Genomic DNA, 12,067 nt, shown 5'->3' with positions numbered 1-12,067 from the left:
CTGTGTCCTAGCCCACCCAATGGGCTCTGGCCATGGAAGAGCTCAAGAGGAATTTTGAAAATCAAGTTAGAGAGGTGGAGGAAAGACTGGGAAGGGAAATGAGAGGGCTGAGGGAGAAGCATGAAAAGCAGATCAGCTCCCTGCTAAAGGAGAATCAAAAAAATCTTGAAGAAATTGGCACCTTGAGAACTAGCCTAACTCAGCTGGCAAGGGAGGTGCAAGGGGCCAATGAGGAGAAGAATGCTTTCAAAAGCAGAATTAACCAAATGGAAAAGGAGATTCAAAAGCTCACTGAAGAAAATAGATCTTTCAAATCTGGAATGGTACGGATGGAAGCTAAGGACTTTTCGAGAAAGACAGATATCTCAGAACATACCGCGAGGATTCGAAAAATGGAAGATAATGTGAAATATCTCATTGGAAAAACAACTGACCTGGAAAATAGATCCAGGAGAGACAATTTAAAAATTATGGGACTACCTGAAAGCCATGATCAAAAGAAGAGCCTAGACATCATCTTTCATGAAATTATCAAGGAAAATTGCCCTGAGATTCTAGAACCAGAGGACAAAATAAATATTCAAGGAATCCACAGAACACCGCCTGAAAGAGATCCAAAAAGAGAAACTCCTAGGAACATTGTGGCCAAATTCCAGAGTTCCCAAGTCAAAGAGAAAATATTGCAAGCAGCTAGAAAGAAACAATTCAAATATTGTGGAAATACAATCAGGATAACACAAGATCTAGCAGCTTCTACATTAAGGGATCGAAGGGCATGGAATAGGATATTCCAGAAGTCAAAGGAACTAGGACTAAAACCAAGAATCACCTACCCAGCAAACTGAGTATAATGCTTCAGGGGAAAAAGTGGTCTTTCAATGAAATTGGGGCTTTCAAGCATTCTTCATGAAAAGACCAGAGCTGAAAAGAAAATTTGACTTCCAAACACAAGAATGAAGAGAACCATGAAAAGGTGAACAGCAAGGAGAAGTCATAAGGGACTTACTAAAGTTGAACTGTTTACATTCCTACATGGAAAGACAATATTTGTAACTCTTGAAACATTTCAGTATCTGGGTACTGGGTGGGAGTACACACACACACACACACACATGCACACACGCACACATACATAGAGACAGAGTGTACAGAGTGAATTGAAGAGGATGGGATCATATCTTAAAAAAAAATGAAATCAAGCAGTGAGAGAGAAATATTGGGAGGAGAAAGGGAGAAGTTATATGGGGCAAATTATCTCTCATAAAAGAGGCAAGCAAAAGACCTATTAGTGGTGAGATTAAGAGGGGAGGCAAGAGAAAAACATGAGGTCTACTCTCATCACATTCCACTAAAGGAAAGAATATAATGCACACTCATTTTGATAGGAAAACCTATCTCATAATACAGGAGAGTGGGGGACAGGGGCACAAGCAGGGTGGGGGGGAGGATGGAGGGGAGGGCATGGGGAGGAAAATGCAATACGAGGTCGACACTCATGGGGAGGGAAAGGACCATAAGAAAATAGAAGTAAAGGGGGACAGGATAGGATGGAGGGAAATATAGTTAGTCCTATACAACTCAACTAGCATGGAAATCATTTGCAAAACTAAACAGATATGGCCTATATTGAATTGCCTGTCTTCCAAGGGGAAGGGGTGGAGAGGGAGGGAGCCAAAGAAGTTGGAACTCAAAGTGTTAGGACCAAATGTCATGTTTGTACCACTGGGTAACAAGAAATACAGGTTAAGGGGTCAAGAAAGCTATCTGGCCCTACAGGACAAAAGAGAAGACAGAGACAAGGGCAGAGAGGGAGGATAGAGGAGAGAGCAGATAGGTCACAGGGGCAATCAGAAAGCTCGGGTTTGGGGGGGGGAGGGGATAAAAGGGGAGAAAATTTGTAACCCAAAATCGTGTGAAAATAAATGTTAAAAGTTAAATAAAAAAAGAAAAAAAAAAAAACAATGTTCAACTGTCTATTGAACACAAACTTTGTTAAATCCTTAACCATGTTTCTGGCATCCTATATCCTGAATCAAAACTGTAAGTGGCAGTTTTTGTGCAAGGACAAAGAAACCAAATCATACCTTCCAGCTCTATTGTGTAGGCAGAATCAGCGGTAGGGAAAGGTTGAGTCAGTAGTCTGAAGAACATGGTTGGCATACCTTGCTATAGAAAAGACACATTTCTGATAACATCCTCTTCCCAGCCCCCATACTATTATGATGTTATTTCTGTGCTTCTGAGGAACTACAATTGATGTGAGCAGGCTCTGAATTTCAGTGTCCTAGAACAAAGGTTCATTCCTTTTCTAGTCCAACCTCATCACTTTCCTTTTCTCCCAGCATGCCCATATAGCTGAATTATAGTGCTGGTTTTGCTTCACTTTCTGAAAAGTGAAATACTCATATTTCATTTGCTTGTATTAACCTTCTGACAATATGATGTGACTACCTAGGAAGGTTTTCTTGGAAAGTTAGTTTAAAGGTTAAAGAAAGTAATCATCAGGGAATTTGGTATTTCATAAATTCAAAAATAATAAATCAGCATAGTACAAGTCTATAAAGCAGTGAGAGTACATTATTGTAGCAATCATATTTTTTTATTTTTTTAATTTATTTATTTATTTAACATTCATTTTTTTATTTTATTTATTTTTTAATTTATTTGACATTCATTTTAACAAAATTTTGGATTCCAAATTTTCTCATCATTTCTCCCCTGCCCCACCCCCAAACACCAAGCATTCTAATTGCCCCTATGACCAATCTGCCCTCTCTTCTATCATCCCTCCCTTCCCTTGTCCCCATCTTCTCTTCTGTCCTGTAGGGCCAGATAACTTTCTATACCCCATTACCTGTGTGTCTTATTTCCTAGTAGTAAGAACAGTACTCAACAGTTGTTCCTAAAACTTTGAATTCCAACTTCTCTTCATCCCTCCCTCCCCACCCATTCACTTTGGGAAGGTAAGCAAATCAATATAGGCCATATCTGTGTAGTTTTTCAAATGACTTCCATAATTTCTCTCCATCCTATCCTGCCCCTCATTGCTTCTATTCTGTCTTTTGATCCTGTTCCTCCCCAAGGGTGTTGACTTCAAATTGCTCCCTCCTTCCACTGTCCTCCCTTCCATCATCCACACCATCCTGCTTATCCCCTTCTCCCCCACTTTCTTGTATCGTAAGATAGGTTTTCATACCAAAATGAGTGTGCATTTTATTCCTTCCTTTAGTCGAATGTGGTGAGAATAAGCCTCATGTTTTTCTCTCACCTCCCCTCTTTTTCCTCCACTAAAAGTCTTTTACCTGCCTCTTTTGTGAGAGATAATTTGCCCCATTCCATTTTTCCCTTTCTCCTCCCAATATATTTCTCTCTCACCCCTTAATTTCATTTTTTAAGATATGATGCCATCCTATTCCATTCACTCTGTGCTCTGTGTGTGTGTGTGTGTGTGTGTGTGTATGTATGCATGTAATCCCACAAACTACTCAGATACTGAAAAGTTTCAAGAGTTACAAATGTTGTCTTTCCAGGTGGGAATGTAAACAGTTCATCTTTGGTAAAGTCCCTTATGACTTTTCTTTGCTGTTTACCTTTTCATGCTTCTCTTCATTCTTGTGTTTGAAAGTCAAATTTTCTTTTCAGCTCTGGTCTTTTCATCAAAAATGTTTGAAAGTCCTTGATTTCATTGAAAGACCATTTTTTCCCCTGAAGTATTACACTCTGTTTGTGGGGTAGGTGATTCTTGGTTTTAGTTCTAGTTCCTTTGACTTCTGGAATATCCTATTCCATGCCCTTCGATCCCTTAATGTAGAAGCTGCTAGGTCTTGTGTTATCCTGATTGTATTTCCACAACACTTGAATTGTTTCTTTCTAGCTGCTTGCAATATTTTCTCCTTGACCAGGGAACTCTGGAATTTGGCCACAATATTCCTAGGAGTTTCTCTTTTTGGATCTTTTTCAGACGGTGATCAGTGAATTCCTTGAATACTTATTTTGCCCTCTGGTTCTAGAATCTCAGGGCAGTTTTCCTTGATAATTTCATGAAAGATGATGTTTAGGCTCTTTTTTTGATCATGACTTTCAGGTAGTCCCATAATTTTTAAATTGTCTCTCCTGGATCTATTTTCCAGGTCAGTTGTTTTTCCAATGAGATATTCCACATTATCTTCTATTTTTTCATTCTTTTGGTTTTGTTTTGTGATTTCTTGGTTTCTCATCAAGTCATTAGCCTCCATCTGTTCCATTCTAATTTTGAAAGAATTATTTTCTTCAGTGAGCTTTTAGACCACCTTTTCCATTTGGCTAATTCTGCTTTTGAAAGCATTCTTCTCCTCATTGGCTTTTTGAACCTCTTTTGCCAATTGAGTTAGCCTATTTTTCAAGGGGTTATTTTCCTCAGCATTTTTTTGGGTCTCCTTTAGCAATGTGTTGACCTGTTTTTCATGCTTTTCTTTCATCTCTCCCATTTCTCTTCCCTGTTTTTCCTCCACCTCTCTAACTTGATTTTCGAAATCCTTTTTGAGCTCTTCCATGCCCTGAACCCATGGTATATTGATTTTGGATGTGTGGGATACAGAAGCCTTGACTTCTGTGTCTTTTCCTGATGGTAAGCATTGTTCTTCCTCATCTGAAAGGAAGGGAGGAGATATCTGTTCACCAAGAAAGTAACCTTCTATGGTCTTATTTTTTTTTCCCTTTTCTGGGCATTTTTAAGTCAATTACTTGACTTCTGAGTTTCCTTTCCACACCCACCTCACCTCCAGATCCACCCTGCTAGTGCTTAGGGTCTGAGATTCAAATGCTGCTCTCCAGCCTCAGGGCTTTTGGTGGGGGCAGGACTGCTATTCAATGTGAGATTAAGTTCAGATGGGTGCAGGGCCTCCACACAGGGTTCAGTTCCCACAGGGTGTTTATGCAGAGACCTTCAACAATGGATCTGGTCTCCTGCCTGCTTTGGGAGTCCCTGTCTGCTGCTGCCTCTCCAAGGGGCCTGAGTTATGGAGACCCCCAGCTCCCCTCTCAGCAAGCTGAAAAGACCCTCTCTCTGACCTTTGGCTCTGTGGGTGGAGGGACCTGTGTGGTCACTGGAGATTCTGTCCCTGAAGCCTGCTTGGATCTCCTCCTCTCGGTGCCGCATGGCCAAGGCAGGGCTGGGCTCTGCTCTGGGTCTGGTGCGTGACAGACCTTTCAGGTCAGTTTTTTAGGTATCTATGGAACAGAAATCTCCTCTGCTCCATTGTTCTGTGGCTTCTGCTGCTCCAGAATTTGTTGGGAGTTCTTCTTTACAGGTATTTTATGGGCTGTGGGTTAGGAGCTAGCATATGTGTATCTTTCTACTCCACCATCTTGGCTCTTCCCCTAGTTCTCATTTTTATGGCCAAAAGTAGTGACTATTTTATTTACTGAAATGGTGAGTGTTGTTAATATATTTTAGATTTATGACTAATTACATTTTGTCAGGTAGAATTTGCTTACTATATTAAAATCTCCCTCTAGAATTATTGTATTGTCATTGAACACTCAAACCACACAAAACATTGATCAGGATCTGTAAAAGACATATTCAAATAATCTAACTTTTGTAGTGAAAATGCATGGAAAATTGAGTCAAAGGAATTGTCATTGAATCCTAGGTTTACTGCATCTAACCCCAATGACCTTGGAGAAGTCACTTCATTTCTCTAAGTTTCCATGGCTCTCATGTACAAAACAGAGAGTTGATCTTATGTTTTGTTCCCTTTAGTTAAAAAACCCATGCACTCATTAGAAATTCTGTGTGATTCAGTGGTTAGTTAAACTGCCATGTCCTAGAATAACTGTTTTATTCTCACAGTTATTGCTGCTCCCATGGCAGATTATTTACATATATTTTAAATTACTTATTTGTATTTGGTGCTTCCCCCAAGTAGATCATAAAATCTTAGAGCTCAACACTGGTTTCATTTGTTGTCTCTTCATCCTTATTGCCTAGCACATTGCAGGCATATGTGTATGTCTATGTATAAATATGTGTATTATGTATGCATGTATATATGTATGTGTATATTATGTGTATATATATGTGTGTATATGCATATACACATATATCAAATTTAACTGACTTCTACATCAGGGTTAATTGTGTTAGAAGTCTCATTTAAAGATTGCATTCAAAATTTGACAAAAGCTACTGTCAATGAGTTTAGTCAATTTAGTAGGTATTTCTGAAATGTCCAAATAGCATAAAGTCTTCATAAATCAGTGTTCACTTCATCCCCCAAGTTCCTTTACAAAAAAAAAAAAAAGAAACCTACTTCAAAAATTCAACTTTGGATAATATGGGTTCTTTTGCAGAGAATAACAAAAACATTTGACTACTTGCCTTTAAAAAACAGAGCATACTTCATACTATGACTGTTTTGTTTATTTCATGTGTATATTTGCTAAAATTGAACCTAACCTATTGTGAGGAGACAGAGTTGTGATTTAAAAAAAAAAAAAAAGAATTTGATTTCCTATATCTATATTTGATCTTAACCCAATATAGCTAGCGTCAAGTATTAGATCCTGAATTATTCAGGGTGACCTAATCTCATTAAACCCTTTGATCTCTACAGAGATATCAAAATCCACTTCTATTTCAGTTTCTGACACTTCATCTTTACTCAGATTTTCCTCCATTTTTCAAACTGATTGCTTTAGTGCTATTATTATTTTATTAATGGTTATCCCTCCTTTTTAAGAAAACTTTTGGTTTTAAAATATATCCCATTTTCTTTCCCAAATTTAAGTAAATGAATACAAGTGAATCAAAAAAAAAAAAACTATTTCAGCATAATTGAATTCTTGAAAACCTTCATTTTTCCTCTTATACAGACAAAATGTACTGATAACCAATTCATGGCATTTAGACAGTGCTTATTCTTTGCTGCTAGAAATGATTTATTCTCAAATGTCATAACAATGGCTGAATTCACGTTCCCAAATGTTACCATGTGGTATTTGTCTCCAGGAAGAAACACCTGTAAAGAGTAATTGACAGACTATTGTTTCTCATCTATAGACAACTCATTAAAACCTAGAAATAATTTCAATGATGTGAGCAGAAGGCATGCATGGGATATATTCATTATTTAGTATGGATTCATTATGTCTTACCTATTATGGTATCAAAGATTCAAAAGACATTGAGGAGTCTGATAAACTCAGTAGCTAAACAAGTGTAGATCTGTTGAATGATCTGAAAATGAAAAAAACCATAGCCCTTTTCAAGAGATGAGCAAATTCATATCTTTATTTTTTCTAAAAATTTTTATTGATGCATTTTGGTTTTACATTACATTTACAGATAATTCCCACTTCGAAAGAGGTCTCTTATAACAATGTAAAACAGCTAATGAAAATCAATTATTCAATGACTTCATTGGAAACCACACGCAACATTTAAGTGAATAAGTAAATAATGCAGTTGTACTGTCACTTTTACAGTGTTATCTCACCTATCTATAGTCAATTAATATCTGTCTAATTATTTGGTATGGCTTTATTTTCATAAACAGTGACTTTTACATAGTTGTTTTGTTTATCTTGGTGGGTAGACTCTGAAGCATTTTAAACATTTTATATCCTTTAACTTTCAAGTGGTAGAGAAGTGTGGGTGTGGCATATTGCATATATTGCCTGAATCAACTGACATTCTAGTTAGAGTTGCTAAGCTAACTATTTTAAAAGTATTTTGTGACAAGGAATAGACATTGGATATAGAATAGTGTGATAAATTTTGGAAATGAAGATGATTTAGTAATAAAAAAAAATCATTTAAAATTCAAGATAAAACAATTCAATTCAGCAAACATTTAGTGAGTGACTACAATGTGCAAGGCACAGAATTAGGTGTAGGGAGACCAAAGATAAAATCAAATTTTCCCTCTTTTCAAGATTGGTATTTGACTGGGGGGAATGTAAAATTTTCATAGATAAGCAAAAAATAAATAAATACATGACGGATAAATCAATAAATATGTATATGTATTGCACATAGATTGATATATACACAGATGAGTACATATATGTGTATATGCATAGCAGTATAAATATGAATTTATGAAGAGTAAGCATAAGTAAGCCCCAGCAGAGGGGTGGAGAACACTAACCTTTGGGAGGATGGAGAGAGGCCTCCCAAGAAGCACCTAAGATTTTCTTTGATGGATTCCACATGTCAGAAGACAAGAAGTAAAGCAATAAAATAGGCATGAGTAAAGCATTGTGAGACACAGAGTGTTATGAATAGGGAACAGAAAAGCAAATTTGGCTACAAAGCTGAGTGAGGTGGAAGTACGTGAGTAGCATGTTAAATAGTCAAAGAAGATAATTTGCAAGTTGAGTATGAGCAAGGTCTTAAGTTCTAAGAAGAAAAAGAAAAACTTTCATTGTATCCTAAAGGCAAAAGAAAGTCGCTGAACTTTTTGGAGCAGAGAAGTCATAATGTCAGACATGGTGTTATTTTTTTTCTTAAATACTTTATTTTTTTTTTTCCAAATACATGTAAAAATATTTTAACATACATTTTTTTTTTAAATTGAGTTACAAGTTCTCTCTCCATCTCCTTTCTATTCTACCTCATTGAAAATTTGATATGAGTTACACCTGGGCAATTGTACATAACATATTTCCATATTAGTCATGTTGTGAAAGAAAAGAGACAAAAAATAAATTAAGAACATGTATCTTTAATCAGCATTCAGATTACACTAGTTATTCTTCTGAACCTGGATAACATCTTTCATCATAAATCTTTCAGAATTAGTCAGACATTTTTAATCAACCAAATGCCTAATCTTGGCAAAGGGACTATTAAACAACAATAAACCAGTTCTAGCCCTCAAGGATCTCACATTCTATCAAGAGAGACAATGTGTATGCATATACAGATTTTTTTTTTAGGAACCTCACTTTCTCAAATGTGGATAAGTGGAATTTAGATAAGGGAGAGGTCTGAAGCACAGAACCCACTTGACGTGAATTTTAAGACTGGTGGTAAAGTCCTGAACTAGAGTGTTGCATTATGAGTGAAGACAGTGGAGGATGGTAAAAATATTGACATGTGGTTGGACTTGAGTATGGTGAGGGAGAATGAAGATTCAAGAATGACTTTGAGATGGTAAATCTACGTGATTGGAAGGATGGTGGAAGGCAGACTATATTTGTAAAATAAGAAAGTTAGAAAGAAGATTACATTTGAGATAGGATAAAGAATTCTTGTTTTGGCCATGTTATGCCACAGGTAATAGGCAGTTAGGTGGTGCAGTGAATAGTGTCCTGGGCCTAGAGTCCAGAAGACCTGAGTTCAAATCTGGCCTCAGACATTTATTAGCCATATGATCCTGGGTAAGTCACTTAACCCTGTTTGCCTCAGTGTGCTCATCTATAAAATGAGCAGGTGAAGGAAATAGCAAATCACTTCAGTATCTTTGCCAAAAAAACTCCAAAGGAAGTCATGAAGAGTCAGAAATAACTGGAATAACTGAAGTGCTTATATGATGCACTTGCTAGGAACAGATAATTCTACAACTTTATAAGGATTCTAAGAGACCATGGCCTTCACACTAAAGCTCAAAACAACTTCAAAGTCATCCAACCTATTGAAATTATATTGGGGGTAAAAAAGTTTTAGCAAAGAAGCCAGCAACGTGAGAGATATATTTTTTTATAGACACATATCAGTTTTGATTGTGGAGTAGTAACTCTTGACATTGAAAGTTTTCCTACTCCCTGTTTATGGCTTGTATTCAGGTTGGAAAAAGAATAAGCCCTTTTTCATTGAAACAACTGGAGTGTTCTGTAGTCACAAGACATTTTTGCCTGGGTTTCTGTAGTGTACTTCCATAATTTCAAGGAAGACCTGGTATAGCTAAAATCTCCTAGGAAAAGACCAGTTCCAATCCAATATCCACACTCACCTAAGCAGTTTTTCTAATGGGTTCAGAATTTGGGAAAGAGGGATGGGAATGACTGGTAGCTTCCTTACAGCGGTGGAACTGTCTGTTAATAAAGAACACACTATCTTGGTGATTATGGTGAGAGTACAGTAATGGCAGATTCACCTTATTTAAAAAATCAAAATTTTTAAAAAAAACTATTGTGTATAAGGCATTCTATTTTACCTAGGTCATATAGTAGATAGAACACCAGAACTACAGTCAGGAAGAACTAATTTCAAATCCATCCTCAGATATTTATTAGCTCTGTGACCCTGGACAAAGCATCAACCCCCAGTTTGTTTCAGTTTCCTCATCTATAAAAATGGAGAAAATAATGGCAACTAACTCCCAGAACTATCGTGAGGATCAAATGACAAAGTAATTGTAAAGTACTTAGCATAGTGCCTAGCACATAAGAGATTCCACATAAATTCCAGTTGTGGTGGTGGTGGTGGTGGTGGTTGTGTAATGTTGTGAGATTACAAATGTAGTCGATGTAAAGCAACTTTCATTTTCAGACTATATCTATATTCTTCCATATGTCTGGGTCTTAACTGACTAAATATAGAGAAATGTGAAGCTGAATAAACCTGGAAGGGAGAGTGGAAGATAAGTATAAGTATAGCCATAAGAGGCCACACTGTCCTTTTTCCCTGTTATATTATTAAAAGGAGACAAAATGTGGTTCTGATTCTTTCCAGACCAGCTTGTGTGGGAAAAAAAGGATAAGCATCGGAGCAACAGGGTGGAGATAGGGAAGGAGAAGGTAAAATTGTCACAGCGTCTTAAAAATCTGAGAGTATATGGCCTGGCTTTTGATTCAGTCTCTGCATTATTTCTTACCCAATCTCTCTTAATTCTAGTTTTTTTCCTTCTATTATTTCCTATTTGAGTGTAATCTTTTCAGTAGATGGGCCAGTCTGCTCCTGGGATAGGTTAAGCAGGATGCTTTATGCCTATACTATTTCATCACCAGAGTCCACTGTTGCTTTATTAGACCAAGTAAGTCACTTGTTTGGCATCCTGGCTCCCCTTCAGTCTATTAAGCTAGGATGTGTGTCCATCCATGGAGTTGAGTAGATCACTTTTCCCCTAGACATTGTCTGTGGAAAAAAACTAGAAAGCTAATACTAGGCAGAACTCTTTTCAGGGTGTAGTATATCTTCTGGATGGGTAATTCTTTTGTTCTCTTGGGTTTATTATTCCATGGGCATCTTTAATCTGTTTCTACTTTCAGCTACTGCCTAGGACAAAGGATATTACAAGCTCTTCAGCTGGAATGTTGTTATATACTCTTATTAGCTAAAATACTGCAAAGTTCTTCCAACTAGGGCAATTAACCTTACCTTAGGTTGAAGAGAATTTGTTTTCTTTTTTATCCAATCAGAGGCATAGCTTTGTGTTTCTGTCACATCTGGCCAAAAGAAGAGGAAAAAAGGAATCCCAGTTTATACCCTGAGTTCATTGTTTCCTGTCCACAGAGGGATTTCATTATAAAACCTTTAAAGATATTTCATCATAAGACCTTTAAAATCTTTGATAATCATTATGGTAATCATAATTCTTAATTCTTTTGAAGTAGTTTTTATTCACAAGGTTGTTGTTATTAGAATATGATTTTCCCCTGATTCTACTGACTTGACTCTGAAACAGTTCAAACAATTCTCATGTTCCTCACCCAGTAAAAAAAAAAAAAAAAAAAAAGAAAAAGAAAAAAAGTAAACTAGAGAAGGAAAGGACAAACCAATCTAGTGTCTTTGCAAAGTAACTCCCAAATGTGTCACGAAAAGTTGGACATGAATGAATAACAACAATAACCTGTTTTTGGCAGTTATGGTGCTTTTTCTTGATTCTTTGATCTCTTTGTGGTTTAGACTTAATAGTAATATTGTTAGATCAATGAGTGTTCTCAGTTTACTATCATTTGGAGAATAATTTCATTTTTTTCATTTTTTTCCAGACAGCGCCTGATCCTTTCCACTTTTTTTCAGTATTTCTCCTTGACATTTTCAAACTTTTGCTCTTCCAGATGAACTTTGTTAGATTTATTTTCTGGTTCTATAAAGTAATCTTTTGTTGATTTTATTGTTATGATACAGAATTCCTGA

At 36.6% G+C, this 12,067-nt stretch overlaps 1 long non-coding RNA gene across 1 annotated transcript in view; it reads right to left on the bottom strand.

The window, feature by feature from the left end:
* LOC140527325 (uncharacterized) overlaps positions 1-12,067 on the bottom strand; it is a 47,343-nt gene that overhangs the window by 14,689 nt on the left and 20,587 nt on the right. Inside the window, exon 2 of the long non-coding RNA XR_011974765.1 lies at positions 11,306-11,373. This is a non-coding gene — a long non-coding RNA (uncharacterized lncRNA). The remainder of the gene's footprint in view (positions 1-11,305; positions 11,374-12,067) is intronic.

The sequence above is a fragment of the Notamacropus eugenii genome, chromosome 2, assembly GCF_028372415.1.
Source record: "Notamacropus eugenii isolate mMacEug1 chromosome 2, mMacEug1.pri_v2, whole genome shotgun sequence".
In the NCBI taxonomy this organism is placed as follows: Eukaryota; Metazoa; Chordata; class Mammalia; order Diprotodontia; family Macropodidae; genus Notamacropus; species Notamacropus eugenii.
Note: the sequence above shows the minus strand (reverse complement) of the source record. Positions and strands in the feature narration are given on the sequence as shown.